Below are 23772 nucleotides of genomic sequence, written 5' to 3'. Positions count from 1 at the left end.
AACAGCTCAGAACATGGCAATCAGAAAGCAAAGCAAGAGTTCCACTCACCAGAGACAAAATATGTACCCCAAAGGCATGCTCCTGGTGACCCACCTCCTCTAGTGACACCCTACCAGCCTCAGTTAATCTGTATCAGTGGATTAATCCATTATTTAGGTTAAAGCTTTCATAATTTAATCATTTCATGTCTGAATGTTTTTGCATTTTTTCACACATGAGCCTTTGGGGGACACCTCACATCTAAATCATAACATGTCACATCTTCCAGGATGCAGCATATACAATTATTATATGGGCCTGTGTTCTCGATAGGTCTAACACGTAGTTCTAAGATCCCAAGGAAGAAATCAAGAGTGGCCCCAAGCCCTGCTTACCATAACTCACAATGACCCACTTGTGGTATTTGTGCTTCTTGTCCCTGCAACACTGGGTTCTGTGGGTTTAGAGATCCTGACAATTGACTGATGCATCTCTTGTGTTCTTTTGCTGAATGGAGATAAGAGCATCTATAGCCTCAGGAGGACATGGTAACCAAAAGCCCTTCAAGTAAGCCACCTAGAGAGCAGGGCTGAGGGCGAAAGATTCTAAAATGTGTGAAAGAAACACAATGAGTATCAGTTGCAACCTGAGTTGTCATTTATTCCTCTTGTAAGTTTCCACAGGATATTAGAGGAGTTGTTCCCAGAATTTATTATACAAAGTAAATAGATCCAGCACAGTGGGCTATAACTAATGCATGGTGTGTCACTCAGATTCCCTTTTTGGATTTCAGTAATCATTCCCTTGGCTTCTAGGAATATTGGCAGCTTGACTCTACAATGATGAGTCTCTCTCCTGCTATTGTCCTCAGATGAAAAGAATCACTTCACCCAAGGTCACAAGCAGCCTACACCTAATGACAAGTTTATGCCTAATTTTGAAGGCTCAGTCTTCTTGCATCCAAAGAAAGACAACTTCAGAGTTCCCTGTAGGATTGGCTGAGAGACCTTTGTTGTGATTCCATTGCAGTTCAACTCCTATCCAGTCCTACTTCCTTCACTCCTCTTCTGGTATGGAATCCCTGGTCACTTCCCAGTAAATTCTCTACATACATATATCCACCTCAGAGTACATGTTTGGGGACTAAGTATGCAACAGTTACATTCATTTTGGGGTTTTTTATTTAATAGGAAATACTATCAAACACTCACACAAAGCATTAAGTGTGTAACTATATAGTGCTATTAAGAATCCCTGGGTGATTTATTTCTGGAAAGCTCATTAACCTCACCAACAACATTAATACTGTTTCCTCTCCTTTTGGAGACCTTGCTTTCCTGGGACTGCGTGTCATGTACTTAATGCCAGAAGCAGCCAAGAAGCCTTTCAATTCTGTTTCTGTCTAATGGTCATTTCCTTTCTCCTTCAGCTCCATGGTTGGGTCAGGCCCTGAGCTTTTCCATCCCATCTTTCCAGAAAGCCACTGGTTCCACTAGCTGTCACTTGTCTACCTCCACCCACAGTCAAATAAGTTGCAGATGTAGAAAGATTTGTGGGAACCTCTACAGTGTTGCCAGGAGGAAGGAAACTTAAATTCCTCTGGCAAGAAGTTACCATCTTTTCTCTGTTTCTTTCCTTTGCTCCATTATCTCACGATAAGAATTATTCCCACACCTATTGCATCTTCAACTTCTTCTCTCCACTGGAATTAATATCTTTTTAGAGCAAAGCCCTATACTTGAAACTCATTACACTTTCAAATTTCTGAATGACAAAGCTATACATGGGAACTAATTTGTTTCCTTCCTTTTTTATTTTTGCTTCTTCTTTCCTTCCTTTCTTCAACAAATTTCTTGCTCATAAAATCTGAGTAATCTTTTACATGAAGGAAGCATACCTATGTTTATTTAACATGATTAAATGGGATATTGGGGACATAACCATTCCCTCTCAACACTTCCCTAGAGGCCAGTGTTGGCAGCAGATTGCTGGTCTGGCTGAGTCTTGCGACACATCCCACCGCAACAACAACCCAGAGCTCATGCCCTTGGATGGAGAATTTATTAACAACATTCTCTTTGTGTAGGAAGGGTTCCAACTTTTGTAAAGGTCCACTATATTTAGTGTAGTAAAGTGGAATGTCCCTAACCAGTATATTTCTATCGACCAACCAGTCTTCTAAGGCCAACTGGACAGTGAGGCTAGAAGCCACAACCCAGCCGCTTCCCAGTTATTCCTTTAAGACATTAGGTCTTCCTATGTACTTTTAAATTAAAAAGCCACATAAAGTTGAATCTTCTCCATTTTCAGTTGTTGTTGACCTTGGTCCTGAAGCCAGGACACATTTCTCAACCTTTCCCCAGACCCTAGGTTTCTGATCTTGCAATTTGCTCTACCATTTATAGCCTTGCCTGTCCCTCAGGGCATGGCTTGGGGTGAGCAGTAGGAACTACTACTCTTCTTCAACACATTATCTCAAAGTAGAGTTTTGCAAATGGAGAAATGTGTAGGGAAGGCAGACAAAGATTGGGATTTTTTTGTATTAAATTTTTTTCATAAGTAGGACTTTTGGTGACTACTAAAAAATCTAAATTTTAAACAGATTCTTAGAGTGGTGATTTATATCCACCATCTCATTCAACTCTAGCACCTGACTCACCCCCAGATTTTTTAGAACTACTCCTTCACCAAGAAGCTCCATGAGTTTCCCCCATTTCAAACTTGGGGTTCTTCAGGGTTTCTACTTTTCTAATGAAGGCATCATAAAAAGGATAAAAAGATTGGCAAGACTTTTCTAAGTCTTTCCCAATGCTGTTTGGAATCAGCTTGTTCTTACAAGTCATTTGCCTTCCCCTCCCAGGTCATAATTTCTATCATCTTCTTCTGGAGTTGATAGACCTATTAGTACTGAGAGTAAGAGGCCTGCTGAATCTGATTATTGAATTCTTTAGTAAAACCAACATAGAACAAGTGAAGCAAATAACCATCAGTAGCTTTGATATTGACATAAGTTTCAATGGTGGTGGGCCATTTTTTGACCATGGAACACATTTTATCATTGGTAAGATCCATACCATGGAAATTAGGCAGTTTTTGCCCTCATTAGTTAATTTGAAGTTTATAAATGCTACTTCATCATTCTGTAGATCAGCAAGGCTCTCTTCACACACATGATCTTTGAGGCCATCAGATGCAAGGTTCCTTAAATCTCCATGATTGATATTTTCCCAATATTTCTTGTATTGAACATAACCAGTGCTTTCATATCATAACTATCTTTCTTAGAGAACATGTCAAACACTTTCTTCTTGTCTGCCTTTTTACACCTTTTGTAAGGCTCTTGTTCTTGACAGCCATCATGGTATTGCTCCAAAGATTGTGGGTTTTATTATGATACTTCTTCACTTGCAGAAATTTTCTTGGTTTTGCTCATCTTTTGTATCTGACTATGGGCATCATTTCTCTAACTTGAACTTCAAACTTCTATTTTTTACCTCCTCTCAGTCCATTTTCTGTTGGTATAATAGAATATCTGAGACTGGGTGATTTATAAAGAATAGAGGTTGTTTTGGTTCATAGTTCTGGAGGCTGGGAAATCCAAGGGCTTACCAGTGGTCAGTGTCTAGCCAGGGTATCAGAATGGCAGAATGTGAAAGGGAAAATAAGCACATATGAAAGAGACAAAGTACAAGGAACATCCTTCCTTTATAATGACATACTCTTCTGAAAACAAATGCATTTTTAAGAGAAAGTCATTAATCCCTTCTAATGATCTAATCCCGGGTGTTGTCTCCTAACTGCCTCAATGGCAATCAAATTCAACATGGTTTTGGAAGGAACAAACCATATTAAAACTATGGCTCTAAAACTATCAGGATTCAGGCTCACTCATACTTGGAAAATCAGAGAAAGCTAAAGAAAGGAGGATAAATAGCACTTCAGAACCCTGGAAAACTCTGAATGGAAGCTCCAGGTGCATATGAAGAGGGAATGTGTGGTACGGGTAGAAGAAGATTGTTTGAAAGTCTTTATCATGGTGGTTAGATCCTCAAATCTTATTTCTGATGCAGCTTAGCCAAATAACTATGGAAGAATCCTGTAGGTTTATTCTCTTAAGAGGCTGGGTCAAACATTCTAGGCTTGATACATCAGGCACAACCAAAAACAAAGAGGGGTAAGAAGTCTGCATACTGAATAATGAGTATGAGCTTCCCCACCCCTTGAGACCCTTTTCCTGATGAGGCTTCAGTCTTCAGAAAGATGGCAGCTGGGTTTATAAAGCCTTATGCAAAAAGATTTCTCCTGATGGGGAAACTGATCAGTCTAAGAAAAGAGATCTTCAAATAAAGACATTTGTAGGCTCTTCCTCCCCCTATAAAAGGACTGTGTTGCTGCTGTGAAGCTTAACAGCCAATATGCTCAGCCCATACACAGTGAGTACTTAAGTTTCTTACTCTTATATATGAATAGATAAACATTTGTGAAAAGTCTCTAGTGTGAAAAACAAACAAGCAAGAATTCAAAGGCAGGTAACAATGTAGGAAATAAAACTTCAAAAGTAATAATTAATATCCTTAGAGAAAATACTGCATACATTAAACAAGAACAGAATGTCATTTGAAAAAAAAAAAAAAAACAGAGTTGGGAGTAGAGGGACACTCAGAGAACCAGAAAGAGTTTTTAGAAAATACAAACATGATCACAGAAAATTCAATAGAAAAAAAAAAGACAAAAATAAGATAATTGCCTAGAAAAAGAAAAAGGAAAGATAAGAAACTAGAAGATCAGTTTAGTGATCAAATAACTAAATCAGGAGTTCTGGAAAAAGTGAGCAGAGAAAATGGAGAAGGAATTACCAAAATAAAAATCTACATGATAATTCCTCAAAACTAAAGAAAATGCATTCTCATTTTGAAAGGGCCCATTATGTTGAGATTCAGTCTTCACAGTGGATTTAAAAAGACATCCTATTATAAAGTTCATCTTCATTAAATTTAAGAAAAAGATCCCCAAACTTTGTACAGAGGAAGAAGAAAAAATGCTTCAAGTTTCATAGGAGGTATTAATGTCAAACTACTGAAAAACAACATGAAAAGCTAGAAGACAATGAAGAATTCGAAGAAAAAAAATATTTCCAACCTACATGTGTGATATACATAAAAGACATTTTCAGACATACTAAGTCTTAAAAATTTTTACTTTCCATGAATTTTTTCTGAGGAAGCTATTTCAGGATGAGCTGCACAAAACCCAGTGAATAAACCAAGAGGAAAATATGAGATCTTGGACCACAGGAGATCCAATAAAAGAGGGATGGAAAAAAGAATTCCCAAAATAATGAGAAATCTCAGACAGTTGAAATCTCAGGTAGCTGGCCTTGAAAGCAAACAGTCCAAACCAGAGCTGGCCATGAAGGGAAGGTCACCACCCTGACATCCAAGAGAGATGTCTGTGAGAAAAGAAAACTGATAGAGAGATTTATAATGCTGTCAGAGGGCTTGAGGAGAAATTAGTGCTTACTGCATGGAAATTTCATAGACTTAATAATGTGAACACTGAAAAATAGATTTAACCCAAATTGTGATATAATGGGAGGATAAGGAGACATATAGGACATGTGTTGTAGAGGATGGTATAAGAAAACTAAATCTTAACCTCCATACTAAGAAATCAAGAAATAATATCAAATACAGGAAAGTGAAGGGAGTAAAAATAAACACTGGAAGAAACAACTAAAGATCTAACAATAATTGGCTACGTGGAGCACAACTCAGAGATGGGGAGTGGTGGGCAAAGGGACTGCCATTTTGTTTTGTTGTTTAAAGTATTCAACTTTTGGGCTGGGGATGTGGCTCAAGCGGTAGCGCGCTCGCCTGGCATGCGTGCAGCCCGGGTTCGATCCTCAGCACCACATACAAACAAAGATGTTGTGTCCACCGAAAACTAAAAAAAAATAAATAAATACTAAAAAAATTCTAAAATAAATAAATAAATAAAGTATTCAACTTTTTAACTATGCACCTGTATGTTTGATTTTTAAAGACTAAAGCCAAAAAATAGTTGGTGGAAAGGAGACAAGAGTGAAGACAAAATGAGGGTAGAAAATACTAAGATGAAGTCAGAAGTAATATTAGGTCCAGTGCACATCATTGCTAAAGATAGGCTGAAAATAGGGTTCTGAGCAACCAGTACAAAGTGGTAATATAATCATTTCTACAGTTTCACAATGTCCAAGAGATAAAACAAACCATTTACTCAGGAGATATATATCTACTTCTGGTACTGAAATGAGAGATAATTTCCCATCTGTACACCCAAAGAGGACAGACACCATGTGACACAGTGAACCATATCCTCATTCAACATGCAATAATAAGTTTCATGGATCTGTATTTTTTTTAATCATGTCTCTGAATGTAGGTAGATGGCAAAATGCCAACAGAGAGTCCAGTAAAAGGACTATGAGGAGATCAACATCTGTTCACTTAAGGGGCAATAAAGCATAGTGGTTAGGTGGCTGGCCTGGGTTCCAAGTCTCTCTCAAGCAAGTCACTCTGTACTGTATACTCAGTTTTCTCATCTATAAAATGGGCCTAAACTTTACCATTTTATAGGAGTTTGTGAAGATTAAATGAGTTTACATATGTGAAGCACATAGAATAACATCTGGTACATATAAGCACTTAAAAATAAAAAAGAAAGAGATCCATTATTCAAATCACATGTGGTGGCCCACACATATTTTCTCAGTATTGAGGAGGATGAGGCAAGAGGATCATTCAAGCCCCGAAATTTAAGACAAGCCAGAATAACCTAAACAAAACAAAACAAAAAGATAAAAGATATTATTCATCCATGTATTTTTTAAAATGAACCTTATATGTTAAGACTACAATAAAGAAAACTGTGTGGTATTGGTGGAAGAATAGACAAGTAGACTATTGAAATAGAATAGAGAAATAGATCTATACAGGAATGGCCAATTATTTTCAACAATGGTGCAAAACAATTCAATGAGGGAAAAATAGTCTCTCAAGTAATTGTGCTAGAACACTGAAACGTCCATATGCAAAGAAATTATCTTCAACCTAAACTTCATCATACCTTATACAAAGATTAACTCAAAGTGTATAATAAGCTTAGCTGGATGTGGTAGCACATGACTGTAATCCCAGCACCCTGGGAGGCTGAGGCAGAAGGATCTCTAGTTCAAAGCCAGCCTCAGCAAAAGCAAGGCACAAAACAACTCAATGAGACCCTGTCTCTAAGTGAAATACAAAATATGGCTGGGGATGTGGCTTAGTGGTCAAGTGCCGCTGAGTTCAATCCCCACATCCCCCTCACAAAAAAAGTGCATGATAGATTTAGATATAATATGTCAAATTATACAATTTTTAGGTGAAAACAAAGGAGAAAATCTTTTGCAACTAGGGATAGGTAAACAGTTCTAAGGTATGACACCCAAAGATGACCCATGAGAGAAAAATCAATAAATTTGATTTTTTAGAGCTTAAAAATTTTTGCTCTGCTTGTTAAAAATATTAAAAGACAAGATAAACTGGGAGACAGTATCTGCAAATCAAAAAGCATCACAGAAAATCCTGTAAACAAAACATCTGTCAAAGGACCATAAAGAACTAAATAAGATCAGTAAAAGAACAATCCAAATCATCAGAAAAACAACAACAACAAACGATCCAATTAGGAAATGAACAAAAGACATGAAGAAACACTTCTGCAAAGAGAATTAAATAAGGAAACAAATAGGTTCAACATCATTAGCTATTAGGAAAATGCAAATTAAAACCACTATGAGATAACACCATCCTATTAGAATAGCTAAAATAGTGGCTGGTGGAGAAAACTAACTCTCTCATATATTGCTAAAGGTAATATAAAATGATATAACCCTCTGCATAACATTTTGGCAATTACTTAAAAAAAAAAAACTAAACCTACACTTCACATATGACCCGGTTAGAAATGCAAATAAAAACCACATTGAAATTTTATCTCACTCCAGTCAGAATGGCAATTATTAAGAATACAAATAAGTGTTGGAAAAAATGTGAAGAAAAGGAACACTCATCCATTGTAGGTGGGACTGCAAATTAGTGCAACCACTCTGAAAAACAGTATGGAGATTACTCAAAAAAACTAGGAATGAAACCACCATATGACCCAGCTATCCCACTCCCCAGCATATATCCAAAAGATTTAAAATCAGCATACTATATGGATGCAGCCACATCAATGTTTTCAGCAGCACAATTCATAATAGTCAAGCTATGGAAGCAACCTAGGTGCCCTTCAACAGATGAATGGATAAACAAAATGTGATATATATGTATATATATATACATATATGCATGTGATGAAACTGCATAGAACTACATTCACATATACACAAAAACACAAACACACGTAAGTGCATGTAAAAATGATGAAATCTGGGGGCTGAGGATGTAGCTCACTGGTAAAGGACTTGCTTAATATGTCAGGCATGGGTTTGATTCCCAGCACTGAAAATATGAATGAGGTGCTATCTGAGTAAAGTATGTAGTTTACATCAGTATCAATTTCCTGAATTTGACACAGTAGCCTCAAAAAACAAAATACCTAGGAATAAATCTAACCAAGGAGGTAAAAGATGTCTACAATAAAAACTATAGTACATTGAAGAAAGAAATTGAACAAGACCTCAGAAAACAGAAAGACTTCCCATTTTCATGGATAGGCAGAATTATTATTATTAAAATGGTCATACTACCAAAAAGTAATAAACAGATTCAATGCAATTCCCATCAAAATACCAATGACATTCTTCACAGAACCAGAAAAGAAAGTCCTAAAATTTGTTTAGAATAAAAGGCCCAGAATACCCAAAGTAATTCTATTCCAGAATACTCCCAGGAATGGTTGACTGAGGCTCTTGTGATGCTTGGGACTTGGGGGTCTAGGATCTAGGATCTAGGATCTAGGCTCCCTAGATACTCCATGAAGTGATTCCCCTCTGAGATCTTGCTATGTCCATGCTCTGACATGTCACCTCTCCAATATCAGAAAAGAGAAGCCACTTAATTTTTCTAAGATCCTTTTTCTCCCGCTCCTCCAGGGCATCCAGCATCATCTTATCAGTTTAGCTTTTCCAGATGTGGGAAAGGACACCAAAATTCCCATGGTAAGGAATTATAAAGTCTCACTAACTTAGGAAATATGAAGAGAAACATATAGGGAGCACAAAATTAAAATTAGATCAAATTAGAAAAGCCACCTTATTAATTTGCAATGAACGTATCAGCGACATGTTACATCCACATGGCTTGTCCTTTCTTCCCTCTTTAAAATATAAATTCAAAATCCTAAATAGAATGTTGCTTGGTGAGCATGGAATCAGAACTAGAGGCATAAGAAAAATTCAACATTTAAAGGAGCCAAGTTATCATAGCCTGATATATTAATCCCACAGTGGAATTCTTGGAAACACTGGAAATTCATTGGCTGAAATCCCTTGAATCCACTTTCACTTTGAGAATGTCCTTACCAGTGAAGCTGCAATATTCAGGGACCTTTAGCTAGTACTCTCTCTCTCCCTTGAGGGCACTTGGATGAATATTACCATCATTTGTCCTAGAGACTATTTATTTTCTATGCTTCCACAACTGAACATCCTTCCCATCAAATAACAGACGAGTTCTGCTGGCCTAGAACTCATACCTCTTCAGAATGCTTTTGTTAGCTCTGTTTCCATCAGTTTCCTGGGGACTTTAAATAAGAAGTCTCAAAGATCCCTATAATTTCTTTGTTCTCAAGTTAGCTTTCATATATATCTACCACATAATAATTGTGTTAGTCAGCTTTGATCACTAAATACCTGACAAGAACAATTGAGAGGAGTTAAAGTTTATTTGGAGCTTATAGTTTCAGAGGTCTCAGTTCAGGTCAGCCAACTTCATTACTCTGGGCCTGAGGTGAGGCAGAACATCATGGCAGAAGGGTGTGGTGGAGAAAAGTTACTCCTCTTGGTGGCCAGGAAGCAGAGAGTGTGTATGGGGGGTGGGGTGTAACCAGAGGGATATATAATCCCCAAGGGCACTGCATTTCCAGTGACCTACCTCCTCTAACCATGACCCATTTGACTAGAATTACCACTCAATCCATCCAAACTAGGATGGACTGATTAGGTTACAGCTTTTACAACCTAATAATTTCATCTCAACATTCTCACATTAACATAGGAGTTTGGGTGGGGGCATCTCATATCCAAACTACAACAATGGTTCATACAAAACAACTTATATTAGAAGATTTTCAATCTGGGCTTCTAAATACCAGAAGCATACAAACAAAAAAACTTTAATAATTTTAAATAATTATATATTTTTAAAACTACACCATGTGATCACATAATGACAGTGGAATATGCTAGATGTAAATGATTCAACAGTAATGTCACTGAAGTCAGATTCTTAAGTGTTGAGTGGCATCACTGAAAATTATTTGGACTATTTTATGCAAATCTATCAACAACCTAGTATAAGTTAAGTCAATTATTTGTAATGACAAATATTTTAATAAAACATTCCAATTTTTACAAAATGTTTAAATACAACCTCTGTGGCAATCCCTTACTTATATAGCTATGTGTATGTTGAGAATTATTATCCTATATTTTAGTTTATAGAAGAATAAGAAATGTAATTAAAATAATAATAAATTATAAGGCTTCTCTTCCCATAAAAAGCATGACAATTTTATCATTCTGGTAAGCAAGAATAAAACTAAGACTTAGTCCACATCCTCAAACTATTAGTTACCTTATATTCTCTAAGTATCTTTTCACTTGCTTTACTTCTCTTTTCAATCATTTCTTTTTTCTTTTCTAATTTTCTAAAATGGCATAATCAGGGGACCCATAATTTACTCATGAGATTGCCGCAGTCTGGCTGGGCACAATTCAGGAGCCACTTGTCAAAAGAAACGAACTTTATTTTTAGAACCACACATGCCAAACAAAATAGCTAGCTCCTCAGGAAAAACCCTCAGAGCCCAACTGCCACCATCGGCTTCGCACAAGCCTCTCCCTCCCCAACTCCTCCTGCTCTTGAGGCCCATTGGCTGGGTTGTGTGGGCGGAGCCAAAAAAAGTCCCCCAATGAGCAGCTCCCTAGTCTGAAAGGGCGGGGAAACAGCCCAATGAGCATCACCGCAGAGGAGCCAATCAGCTAGATGTTGCTGGGGCCACTGTGAGCCAATCATCAGCTGGCAGTCTGAAAGTTTGCTGGGGCCTCTTTGGCTGTGGCTCTCAACATGAGATCATCCCAATCTTAATCAATTCATTATATCCAATGAAGCCAGAAAAACCACCAGCCTATTGACCTGATGAGTGATTTTGTAATAGTTTCATGTATGAAGGTAAATGAGATTTCTGTAGCATGTTAGAGCTTCTGAAGTAATTCCATTACAGTTGTAGGATTCCAAGGAAAGCATATAAGAAAATGAACTTTTCCTTGGAATGGAACCACCATTTGACCCAGCTATCCCACTCCTCGGTTTATACCCAAAGGACTTAAAATCACCATACTATAATAATGCAGCCACATCGATGTTTATAGCAGTTCAATTCACAATAGCTAAACTGTGGAACCAACCTAGATGTTCTTCAATAGATAATGGGCATATGCACAACGTAAATTACTCAGCATTAAAAGAGAATAAAATTATGGCATTTGCAGGTAAATGGATGGAGTTGAGAATATCATGCTAGGTAAAGTAAGACAATTTCCCCAAAACAAAATGTTCTCTCTGATAAGTGGATACTGATCCATAATGGAGGGGTGGGGCATGGGGAAAATGAAGGAACTGTGATTCAGCAAAGGGGAGGGAGTGGTGGGAAGAGGGCATGAGGGCAGGAAAGATAGTGGAATAACATGGACATCATTACCCTAGGTACATGTATGTCTGCATATATGGTACAACACTACATCATGTACAACCAGAGAAAAGAAAAGTTGTGCTGTGATTGTGTACAATTAATTAAAATGCATTCTGCTGTCATATATACCAAATAATTAGAATAAATAAATAATGTTTTTTTAAAAAATTACCCTTAATGATAGATCAGCATATACTTGCCTTTCTGGGAAGAAAAAAAATGAACTTTTTAAAGCTCATTTCAACTGGTTTGGGGGTAAAAGAGCATAATATTTTTATCAAGTTGTGCCATTTTATTTTCATTTGATTGCTTAACTATTTATGAAACACATGAATGTTTATTAAATACATAAATATATTTACTTTGAGCTGTTTGCCTCTAACTCATATATAATAACCCTTTTATTTATGTAAACTTGAAATAATAATAAGCTAGTTTTATTCAGTTCTGTCCTTTGAGATAGAGTTGTAGACATAGCCCCAAAAGGCAGTCATACGGTCTCCACTGCATCTCAGCATGATTATAAATAATGACTATGCTCAGAATCTGTTCCAATGACCATTTCACCCAAGACACATTTTGTTAAATACAGGACACAAGGCTTAGGAGAAGACAAGGCTGAGAAGAGTTAACATGCTTTGATTTGCCAAAATAAAAAAGATCCAGGCCTACATATTACCTGTTGACTCTATCCTCTTGCAGTCTGAGAATCAGGACAGAATCTGTTTATATTCTCATGGCCCCAGCCAGAACTATGGCCTTGAACATACTCTGTGACCCTCATTTGACCAGGAGGATCCAAAAGGTACAAGGAGAGCTGCCTACTATTGCCATGTAAGATGAAGGAGCAAAAATGTCTCTTTAGATCTAGTATACATCAATAGAAACAGCAAAATCAGATCACTAATGATAATGGGGCCCACTTCAAGGGACCAGAGTGAGACTTGGAAGGCTTGCAACCCACTTACCAAAATTCTTACAGTTCCCATTTCAACTACCAATGAAACAATAATAAATATTGAGCAAAGAAAATTAATACATACATGATAGATTTTATTAAGTTAAACATAAAAAGTTGTGCAGACCCTAGGCAGTAAGTTTCATATTAAAATTCATAACAGCCCATAGGCATATCTCATCAAAAGTAACATCTTTTTCACTAATGACTCTATTATGATTCTGAACAAAAAAACAAGTAATAATAGGTAGCAAATACCAAGCTTTTTAAAAAAATATTTTTAGTTGTAGATGGACACAATATCTTTATTTTAGTTATTTATTTATATGTGGTGCTAAGGATAGAACTCAGTGCCTTACTCATGCTAGGCAAACATTCTACCATGAGCCCAGGCCTCAAGCTTGTTTTTTCAATCAGTATTTTTCATTTAGCAACATAGCAGATTTAGGACTCATTGGGACTTTCCATGAGGTGTTCAGAAAGTAATATCATTTCTTTTCTGTACTAAATTTAGTTTACCATTTTATAACAAGTATCTTCAAGGGTAATTTTTTATTTTATCTTTTGTTCAGTATAGACTTGGTGTGAAAGAAATTAGGTCAAAATGAAATTATACAGACAAGAAAATACATTTCTTGTTCTTAGTTTTTAAAACTTGTTTATGTTAAGAGAATTTTAAAAATTTATTTGTTATTTATACTGTGAATTCATTTATGTTTTTGTTACATGTCTGTTCATATGATGTATCTATTTAATATGTATACCTAGTAAGGTACCAAAAGTCAGTCCTTCAAGAAAATTAAGTTCTAATTTATTGCTTTGGCCATTTTCCATGCTGTAATTATTCTTAGCATGGCCAATTTTAATCTATCAATATGATGCTACTGAATGTTGATCTGGGAATAGATGTCCACATTTGACTCTTGTGTGCCACTACAAGCATGCGTCAGTACACCACTGTATCATGTGGCATGCTCTGATAAGCTACTCTCTAAATCAAAGGAATTGAATTTCCACATAATACAAAATAAGTATTTGAGTTTGGTTTCCTCACCCCTTCTCCAACTGATTCAATCTCCACTGGAAGCTTTTCTGCTTTGCCAAGCATTCAAAGGCAAATTGTAGAAAATATTCCATCTGAGGAAACTTCCAAAATCCACCTAAAGCTCTAAACAACAATTATTTCTCTAAATTAATGCCTTCTGCTGATAGGAAAAACACATTTAGTGGTGATGTTGTATATTGGCTGGGTTTTAGTCAGCTTTTTCATTGCTATAACAAAAAGACCTGGCAAGAACAATTTTAAGGAGGAAAAGTTTATTTTGGGACTCAGTTTCAGAGGTCTCAGTCCATAGATGGCTGACTCCATTCCTCAGGTCCCAAAATGAAGCAGAATATCATGGCATAAGAGTGTGACAAAGGAAATTGGCTCAGGGCATTGCATCAAGAAGCACAGAGAGAGAGGGAGAACTCTCCTCACCACTTGACAAAATATAAACTCCCAAAGCACAACCTCAATGACCCACCTCTTCCAGCCACACCCTTTCTGCTTTCAGTAACCACTGGTTAATCTCTATCAGGGAATTCATTTACTGATCAGGTTAAACTTTTTATAACCCAATCATTTAATCTTTTAACTTTATTTGCATTGTCTCAACATGAGCTTTTGGAGGACATCTCACCTCTAAACTATAACAGATTGTATGGATGTTGCTGTGGAAACAGGGTACCTGGAAGAAGAAAGGGAGAGTCCTAGTCACAAATCCTCTTTTCTTTGGAAATTCCCACCCAAACAATTCCCCTTGTCCTCTCTTTTTAGAATTGACTGATTCTAGCAATGTTTTTGTTTGTTTGTTTGTTATTCTTAAATTTTATTTTTATTTTTTTTATTATTAGTTGTTCAAAACATTACAAAGCTCTTGACATATCATATTTCATACATTTGATTCAAGTGGGTTATGAACTCCCATTTTTACCCCGTATACAGATTGCAGAATCACATCGGTTACACATCCACATTTTTACATACTGCCATACTAGTGTCTGTTGTTTTGTTTTTGATATGGGGTCTCACAATGTTGTCCAGGCTGGCCTCAAATTCCTGGGCTCAAATGATCTTCCTGCCTTGGTCTCCCAAGTGGCTGGGATTACAGTCATGCACCACTATGCCTGGCTCAGTCTAGCAGTTTAAGAAAAATTCATTCCCTTCCACCTAATCTTCTTTATTAAAAGGGGGGGGGGTGGCTGGGGATGTGGCTCAAGCGGTAGCACGCTCGCTTGGCAGGCGTGCGGCCCAGGGTTTGATCCTCAGCACCACATACAAACAAAGAACAAAGATGTTGTGTCCGCCGAAAACTAAAAAATAAATATTAAAATTCTCTCTCTCTCTCTCTCTCTCTCTCTCTCTCTCTCTCTCTCTCTAAAAAAAAAAAAAAAAAAAAGAGGGGTGGGGAAGGTATAATTAGGCAGAAAAAGCACTGGTCTAAAAGTCAAGAAGCCTGAACTCTCTACTGAGGTTTTTTAAACCTAGAATTCATGCATCCTCCAGGGGTCAAGGAATTCAGGATGTTATGGAAATTGGAAGAAAAACAAAATCACATAATTGTTTTCACTGACATCTTATTGAAACTCAGCATTTAATTCAGATCTTTCCCAGCTTCTACTCTATCTTTCCCTTCCTCTCACCTGTAGCCTTAGATTGACACATAGTTCTTTAATTATTAATGTAGACAAGAAACCACAGTGTTATTAGCAGTTCAACAGAAAATCACAAACATTTTCTTATTGCTTCTACATTTGTTTCAGATATCTCAAAATATAATGTATTCTAATTACTATGTCAAAATTATGGTAGTTAACATATGCACTGCTACATCTTAAAATTTAATGTGGGGCTGGGGTCGTGGCTCAGTGGTAGAGCGTTCATCTAGCATGTGCGAGGTCCTGGGTTTATCCTGAGCACCACATTAAAAATAAATAAATAAAGGTATTGTGTCCAACTACAACTAAAAAATAAATATTAAAAAAAATAACATGTTAATAGAGAAACACAATTTCCACAAAATTTGTTTCATAATATTCTAATAGTCACTTAACAACTGAGCCATATCCCCATCCCTTTTTATTTGGAGAAAGGGTCTTGCTAAATTGCTTAGGGCCTCACTAAGCTGCTGAGACTGGTCTCAAACTTGCAATCCTCCTGGTTCAGTCTTCCCAAGTCACTGGGATTACAGATGTGTGCCACCATCAGTTTTTTTTTTTTTAAACTTCTTTTTTTTAGTTATAGATGGACACAATACCTCTATTTTATTTATTTATTTTTATGTGATGCTGAGTATCAGACCCAGGGCCTCACACGTGCTAGGTAAGTGCTATACCACTGAACCACAACCCCAGTCCACCTAGGTATTTTTTTTAAACATATTTATTGAGATGATTAATTTGAATTTCACCCAAAGTGTACAAGTCAATGGCCTTAATATATCCTCAGAATTATACAACCTTCACTATAATCTAAGTTTAGAACATTTTTATCACCACAGAAAGAAACCTGTATCCCATTCGCCAAACTTCTCATTCACTTTTCCTTCACCCTCCAGTCCTTTAGAACTTCAGTTCTTTTTATTGCCAAGTAATATTCCCTTGTAAAGTTGTACCATTTTTTGTTTGTATATATTGATGGAAATTTAGGTTGTTTCCACATTTAGCTATTATAATGCTGTCACAAACATTCGCATGCAAGTTTTTGTGTGCATGTATGCTCTCTCTTGGGTTTATACTCAGTGGAATTGAAGGATCATATGGTAACTCTGTTTAAGCCTTTGAGGAACTGCCAGACTTTCAAAAGTGGTTGCCCCATTTTACATTACCACCAACAGTGTTTAAAGTTTCAATTTCTCAACATCTTTTCTCTCTCTTTTTTTTTTTCACAGCCATCTTAGTAAGTATGAAGTGGTATCTCATATTGGTTTTGGCTTGCATTTCTCTAATGGCTAATGATGTTTTTAGTGTTTTTTCATGTGCTTATTGGTCATTTATGTCTTTTTTGGAGAAATAGCTATTCAAATCCTTTGGGTTTTTTTTCATAATAAGGGTTGAACACAAGTACTGGTGCACAGTAGGCGGATGCTCTACCACCAATCTACATCCATAGACCTTTTATTTTTTTTTTTAGACAGGGTCTTGTTAAATTGCCCAGGCTGGCCTGAAACTTACAATCCTACAACCTCAGCCTCCTGGGTATTTGGGATTACAAGCATGTACCACCCATCCACACCTTCACCCATTCTTTAATTGTGTTGTCTTATTATTCAGCTGTAAGAGTTCTTCACATATTCTGAAAACAGATTTGTTATCAGGTATATGTTTGCAAATGTTTTCTTTCTGTGGACTGCCTTTCCACTTTCCTGATGTTATTAACTTGCAGCATAAGTTTTTGAGGTAGTACAATTTATTTTTCTTTTATTGCTTGGGCTTTTGATATCATATCTAAGAAATTTTTGCCTAGGTGATGGCTGTACAATTCTGTGAATACACTAAAAATTATTGAATAGTGCACAATAAACAGGTGAATTGTATACTATGATTTCATCTTTATAAAGTTGGGAGATTTTTTGAAGTCAAAATGCAAAATAGAGAGAAATCCAGATCTTAATGTCATTGCTTGACCTTTTCTGTACATGAGCCAATAATTCCTTATTATTTTAAAAAATATCAGTTTCTAAAATTAGATACTGGTGCTGATTGCAGAACTCTGTAAATATTACTAAGAACAACTGAATTGTATGTACTTCAAGTGGATTAATTTTAAGCTATCTTTAATAAGGCAAAAGAAACTATTGCCCAATCCACAATCATAAGATTCACTCCTTCGTTTTATTCTAAGAATTGCATAGTTTTAGCTCTTACACTTAGGTCTAAGATGCATTTGATTTTTGTATGTGGTTTTAGAAAGGGGTCCATCTTCATGTGCTTTAGTTTATGCTCTTAAAAATCATTATTCTGAGAGGGAATACATAGGCTTCTCTAGTCTACCAAGGCAATCCACAGCAGAGAAAAACTGAAGAATTCTTGCTGTAGAACTTGGACTACACCATTATTTCTCTGTACTCACCTTCCTCCTATAAAATAAAGGGGATTGAGTTGGGAAGCCCCTTCTAGCCCTGTAGTGACATTTACTGGGCAGATACGGTGGGTGGAGAGCAATGACTCTTTAGAAAACACCTCAAGTCTGTGACTCCAGTTGCATGTAAGTTATTTTTCCCTCCCAACGGAAGCCACTGTCTGGAGATCACAGAAGGACTCAAACAGAACTTTGAGAAATGTGTCAGGGGTAGAGGTGACACAATAGGGGAAGGAAATATTTTTCTTGAAAAAGGAATATATTTTCTCTTGAAAAGCAGTCATTTGCCTTCAACACGTTCCCAACAAACTGGAAAGTTTATTTTGTTGGTACAGCCTAATGCCAGATCTTAGAAGGTAAATAAGAATAGGCAAAACGAATGGATAACAGATTCTCCCATATGAGGAAGAGGATTGTTTGTATAAAGCTAGCAGAAATGATGCTGAGCATGAAACTGAGTCATTATCACTAAAGTCATCAAAGGGGAACAAAAATAAGGAAAATACAATCAAATCCTTATTTTTGCAACTGTAAAAGTACTTCAATTTTAAAATTGTTACTCTGCATTATTTTCTTTTTTAAAGAAAATGTCACAGAAGTTTTTAAAAACAGATTGGTTAGGTCTTTTTCAAAATTTATGAAATGACCAATAGATAAATAATTTGCATTTTTAGAAGATTTAGCACCAAGTTTTATAAGCCATTTGATCATTGTCTGTTGCACTGCAATTCTTCCTAGGATCTATTTCTACAAAGTAGAATAATGATGATGATAATATGTATGTTTGGAAAATATATGTTTACAAAAGTTCCATTAAATATGGAGTTTTTAAAAAAAGACCATGGGATATTTCCAGAAAAGATAGCATGGTCTCCTGAGGTTTATGAACTAGCTACTCTAATGCATAGACCATGCTCACTTCTCCATTTGCTCACAAATTTTCCAAGCCATGTGTTGACATCCTTTTAAATTAATAGTCCATCCTTTTTATGAGTGGAGATGGGGAGGCAGATCCAAAGAGAACCCGAAGTCAAAAGAGTCCCACTTTTCTCTCCCTTGCGCTTATTTCTCAGGTTTTTCCCTGTTCCAAGAGGTACCAACACTGTGGGGAAGAAGAGGAGCAAGGGCAGTGAAGAAGCAGAGTCACAGTTTATGAGCCCTGCCAATTAGTTAAAGGTCAGCTCGGAAGGAACTGTCAGTGAAAGGACAAGGAAGCTGAACAGCTCGCAAGCCAGCTGAGCTGGCTGGCAGCCAATCTCTATCTCCTTATTGGGCCAGAGAGGAGCTCTCCACAGTTCTGTGTATCCCTGTACCAGTGCAAAAACATTTTGTAGAAACAAGGTCATTTTACCTTTTTAGGTGAAAAAACTGAGCCAGGTTTCAGCAAGGGGTTGAGGGACAGAGGACAGAAAGGACCAAACTGGTACGTGTTTTGTCAGAAACTTAACTAGTTTATTTGGAATGACTGAAACTAAATAAAATCTTATTAATATAGGAGCTGAGTTGTGAAATCTGGTCAAAGGGTTGTATGCAAGGATGCCATATATATTATTGTCTCATGGTGATGGAGAAAGTTGAGAAAAAAACAGTTGTTGTTGTTTTTAATTTGGTATCAGGGATTGAGCCAAAGTGCTCAACTACTGAGCCACATCCCCAGCCCTTTTTAAAATTTTTATTTTATTTTATTTTATTTATTTATTTATTTATTTTTGGAGACAAGGTCTCACTAGGATGCTTACAGCCTTGCTAAGTTGCTGAGACTGGCTTTGAACCTGTGATTCTCCTGCTTCAGCTTTCCGAGGGAGGAAACTTGTTATATACTAAGTTGTAACTCTTCTCATACCAGCATTTTTTTTTTCTTTTACACAATAACAAGGGAATGATGTATACTATTTTGACACCCTTCCTCACAATGGGGGGGAAAAACGTAAATTTCTTTTCACAGAAATAAAGTGTACTTAAAAAAAAAGAAAAATATCAGTAAACCAATATTGGATGACTTATTCTAAAACAGTTTTCCTCTTTAACTGGGCTTTTCTTCAGATTTTCTAAGAGGAAAAGTTGACGTCTAACTCAAGTATTAGTTCCTTTTTTGCTTTCATAAATTTTTTTATCACATGTTCTTTCTGGTGGGAATAGTATTTTATTGTTCTGTGAAAATCTAATAGCAATCCATCAGGTATCAGTTATTAGTTAGAAAGTATGTGTCAAACTGAAAAACATTTACATCCAGAAATGACACACGTTTTTGTTCTTTTTGCATATGAGTGATCTCAGCTTGTTTTCTGGAAATGTGCATTGAACCATTAAGTGATATCATATCTCTCCTGAGAACATAATCTTTCCTAAATGCCTGTCTAGTTCACTGTTTTTCACAGAGGAAAGAATCCTGAGGACCGGGTCCAGCTGGGAGGAATGCTACCCCAAGTGGCCTGAAATACAATGTCTGGATGCACAGTCCCAATTTTCATAGCTGCAAGAAGACAAGGTCACAGCACAGAAGGCAATTCTGTGCACTTGTGAATGAGGGGAAAGCAGGGAAACACGTAGGGAGGCTGAAAACAAGGGAGTGAAGAGCTGATCAGAGCTGGGTGGGTGGAGAGGGTCAAGGGAAACGCGTCAGTCCTGAAGCCACAAATGAAATCCCTGCCAGAGTGCCCCTTTAATGTTGGCCATTGAGAGAGGTTCAGCTGCTTAGCCTAGATGCCCGTCGATGATTCCAGGCTAAATGGTACAAGTCCATACATAGATCAGATCTTTATTTTTATTTTTTATATGTATTTCCTTTTTTTTCTTTATCTTAGTGCTATATATATTTTTTATCCTTTAATTCTTCCTTCAATGGGTCTTGTTTTTAAGCCCTTCCTCACAGCTTTAGCTTCCTTTGGATTTTTCTTTCTTTTTCTCTTGTTCTTTAAGATCTCTCTAAAAGCTAGTACTTCATAGGGTTTTCTCTCTTTTGTTCACATAGTCTATAAAGCAGGACTTTATCTTAGCCTGGATTTTTCAGGTCTCTAATCAACTCTCTAGGACATAAAACAGCTTGGCAACAGGAATAATAATAATAATTAAAAATAACATCGAGCACAGAAAAGTAAGAGAGAAAGTGACATGAAGTCAAGTTTTCAATTGGAAATTACCTATTCTGCTCAACTAAAATGCACCCTTGGAAATCAATTACTAACATCTGTCTAGGAGGAGGAAAAAAAAGCCATAAGAAAATTGTGCCTTCAAGTGTTAAGTTGATTTTTGTGGATTACCTTCTGTTGAAATTCCCACATAAAAACAAACTTTGAAAATAAAACTAAAAACAATGGCTGCCACTAATACGATTTCCTAGGGTACCTTTTACACAGAGCAGATTTGTTTTCTTATCACAACTGCTTCAGAGCAGTTCGCACTTGAATACACGTATGGCTATTTTATATCTGCCATTATGCATTTTTGTTTGCTTAACCTAAGTCTTGTCAATGAGTTATTTTAAAAAAATACTTTTTGAAATTACCTACACCCCAAACAGCAGAAATGCTCTGTGTATACAAATGCTCTGGAAAGGCAAAGCCAGGTATTGGGTGTAGGCACAGGACAAACCGCATGGTCTGCCTTGGCAGCCCTGTCCTCACCTGCAAGCTGCCCACACACACTCTCTTCCAAAAGGTGCTTCTCTGATGCCAACTGGCTGAGCTACTGAAAGGAAGTCTACAGTGGGTGGGGGAGGTGACATGGATAAATATTTTATAAACTTAACTTCAAGCTTAAAACTTGATTTACCCTTTCAACCAAATTCACATTAGAAGTTACGCCTCTTAAAAAATCTAGGACATTCAAGAGTTAAAGGGGTATGGAAACTGGTGCAGCCTGGGGCTGTCATCCAAGGCCAGCTGAACATGCAGCAGGAAGGGTTTGGTTCTGGCTAGGCTACAGACAAGACATCTGGATGCAGGAAAGGTCTAGAATGCCAGAAGCAGCTTTGCTTTTTGGTGTTAGGCTTCACTGAGTCCAGCCTGGGAGAATATTTGGTTTAAGAACCAAACCAGAGATTCTTCTTTGAAGAGGGATTTGATATTTTGAATTTTATATAAAACAAACATCCACTATATTTATATATATATATTATATATATATATTCTTCTTGGTCAAGAAGGTTACAGGGAGCAACATATACACAATTAAATATATTTAGAAAAGGATACAGACTTCAAGCTTAAAACTTGATTTACCCTTTCAACCAAANAGACTTATAAGAAGCTATTGTTATCCTTAAATAATTTTGCTAGGAATCTGGTTAAGTTGTCTGAAAAAAAAAAAAAAAAGAGTTTAGTTTTTATATTGTACTTCTCATTACTCTTATGAAGAATTATTTTTTTTTCCCTACAGGTCACTTTAAAAAGCAATTCTGCCACAACGAAATTGCTATTAGGTCTTTAAAATTATATTTATAATTAGTTGCATTAGGCATAATGTTGGGCCAGTTATAATGCCTTTCACAAAAAATTTTTCTTTACTAAAACTAGAAAAAAATTTTCAGGGAAATTATACCAACTTCCTACTTTATATCACTCCTGAACATACACTCTGGAAACCATCCACTGTAAAAGATAGGATCTATTCTTCTTTAGCTATAGCAGTCTATTTTTTATTTATACATGTAATTCTTAACAATTAAAGGAAAAGGCAAATGTAAATTCACTTAGACAAAACAAAGTAGAAAAAAAAGAATATTATCCTTAAGAGAATACTTTAAAGAAAAGAAAATGCACATATCTTTCTGGGTGTGAAAATCATCGGTAAGGGAAGTGTTTTTTGGTTGTTGCTCCCAGTCTCCACAACATCCCCCTCCCGCCCCACCCCACCTCTCCAAGGCATTAATTGCCACCTAGCAGCAAAGAAGGGAATTGCATACTTAGCTTTGGACAGAAATTCTAGAAAACATTAGTTAGCTGTAAAAAGGCACATTACTTTTAGTGTGAAGAATGTCTTAGAAATTATTAGCCTACTGGTAGACTAGGGATTAAATATTTTTTCTCTCATTTAAAAAATTTTTTTAAAATTCTAGATGGACACAATACCTTGATTTTATTTGTTTTAATTTTTATGTGGTACCGGGGATAGAACCCAGTGCCTCATGCAAGCACTCTACCACTGACCACAACCCTAGCCCCTTTTTCTCTCATTTTGAGAAAATAAAAGGAAATAAAACAAATGAAAGTATTTGGCTTATGCATAAGAATACTTTCCACCATAAAATATCTTCTCTTTTGTTACTTTTGCCACCTCAGCAACAGGCCAATGAAAAATAAATTCTGAAGTCATCCTTGATGCTAAAAAAAATGCTGGTTGTGGCCCATTAGAGGAATAAATACTTGCTTTTAGTACAGAAAACAGTTTTCCAAATAATCTCAGAATAGATTTCTATAAAAATGAAAGCAAAATATATTTTGTTGTGTAAGTACAGTAAGAGGTTTATTTTTTTAATGAGAAGATATTTTATAAAGAATAATTTCTAGACAAAATTATTATTCAAACTTATTAAACAAAGATGTCCTTGTATTAAACTCCACCAACCATATTTTTATTTTTGGATCAGTCAGCCAACTTGAATGTTAACACTTTAAAGGATATCTTCTATTATTGTGCTTCATAGATTGTGGCAGATGACTAAAACTAAATAAAACTTGTCAAAAAATATTAAATCAAAATTAAATATTTAGGAAGATTTCAAAAGATAGCAAGAGTAAAAGGTGGGTTTGGCTAAAAGTGTAACATTTAAGAGATGAG

At 36.3% G+C, this 23772-nt stretch overlaps 1 long non-coding RNA gene and 1 pseudogene across 1 annotated transcript in view; both read right to left on the bottom strand.

The window, feature by feature from the left end:
- Nucleotides 1-23772, bottom strand: part of LOC125612069 — a 100360-nt gene that overhangs the window by 69711 nt on the left and 6877 nt on the right. The gene's annotated exons all lie outside the window — the stretch shown is intronic.
- LOC107134183 lies at nt 2575-4257 on the bottom strand (annotated as a pseudogene).

Source organism: Marmota marmota, unplaced genomic scaffold (genome assembly GCF_001458135.2).
Source record: "Marmota marmota marmota unplaced genomic scaffold, marMar, whole genome shotgun sequence".
NCBI lineage: Eukaryota > Metazoa > Chordata > Mammalia > Rodentia > Sciuridae > Marmota > Marmota marmota.
The sequence above is the reverse complement of the archived record's forward strand: the minus strand, read 5'-3'. Positions and strand labels throughout refer to the sequence as shown.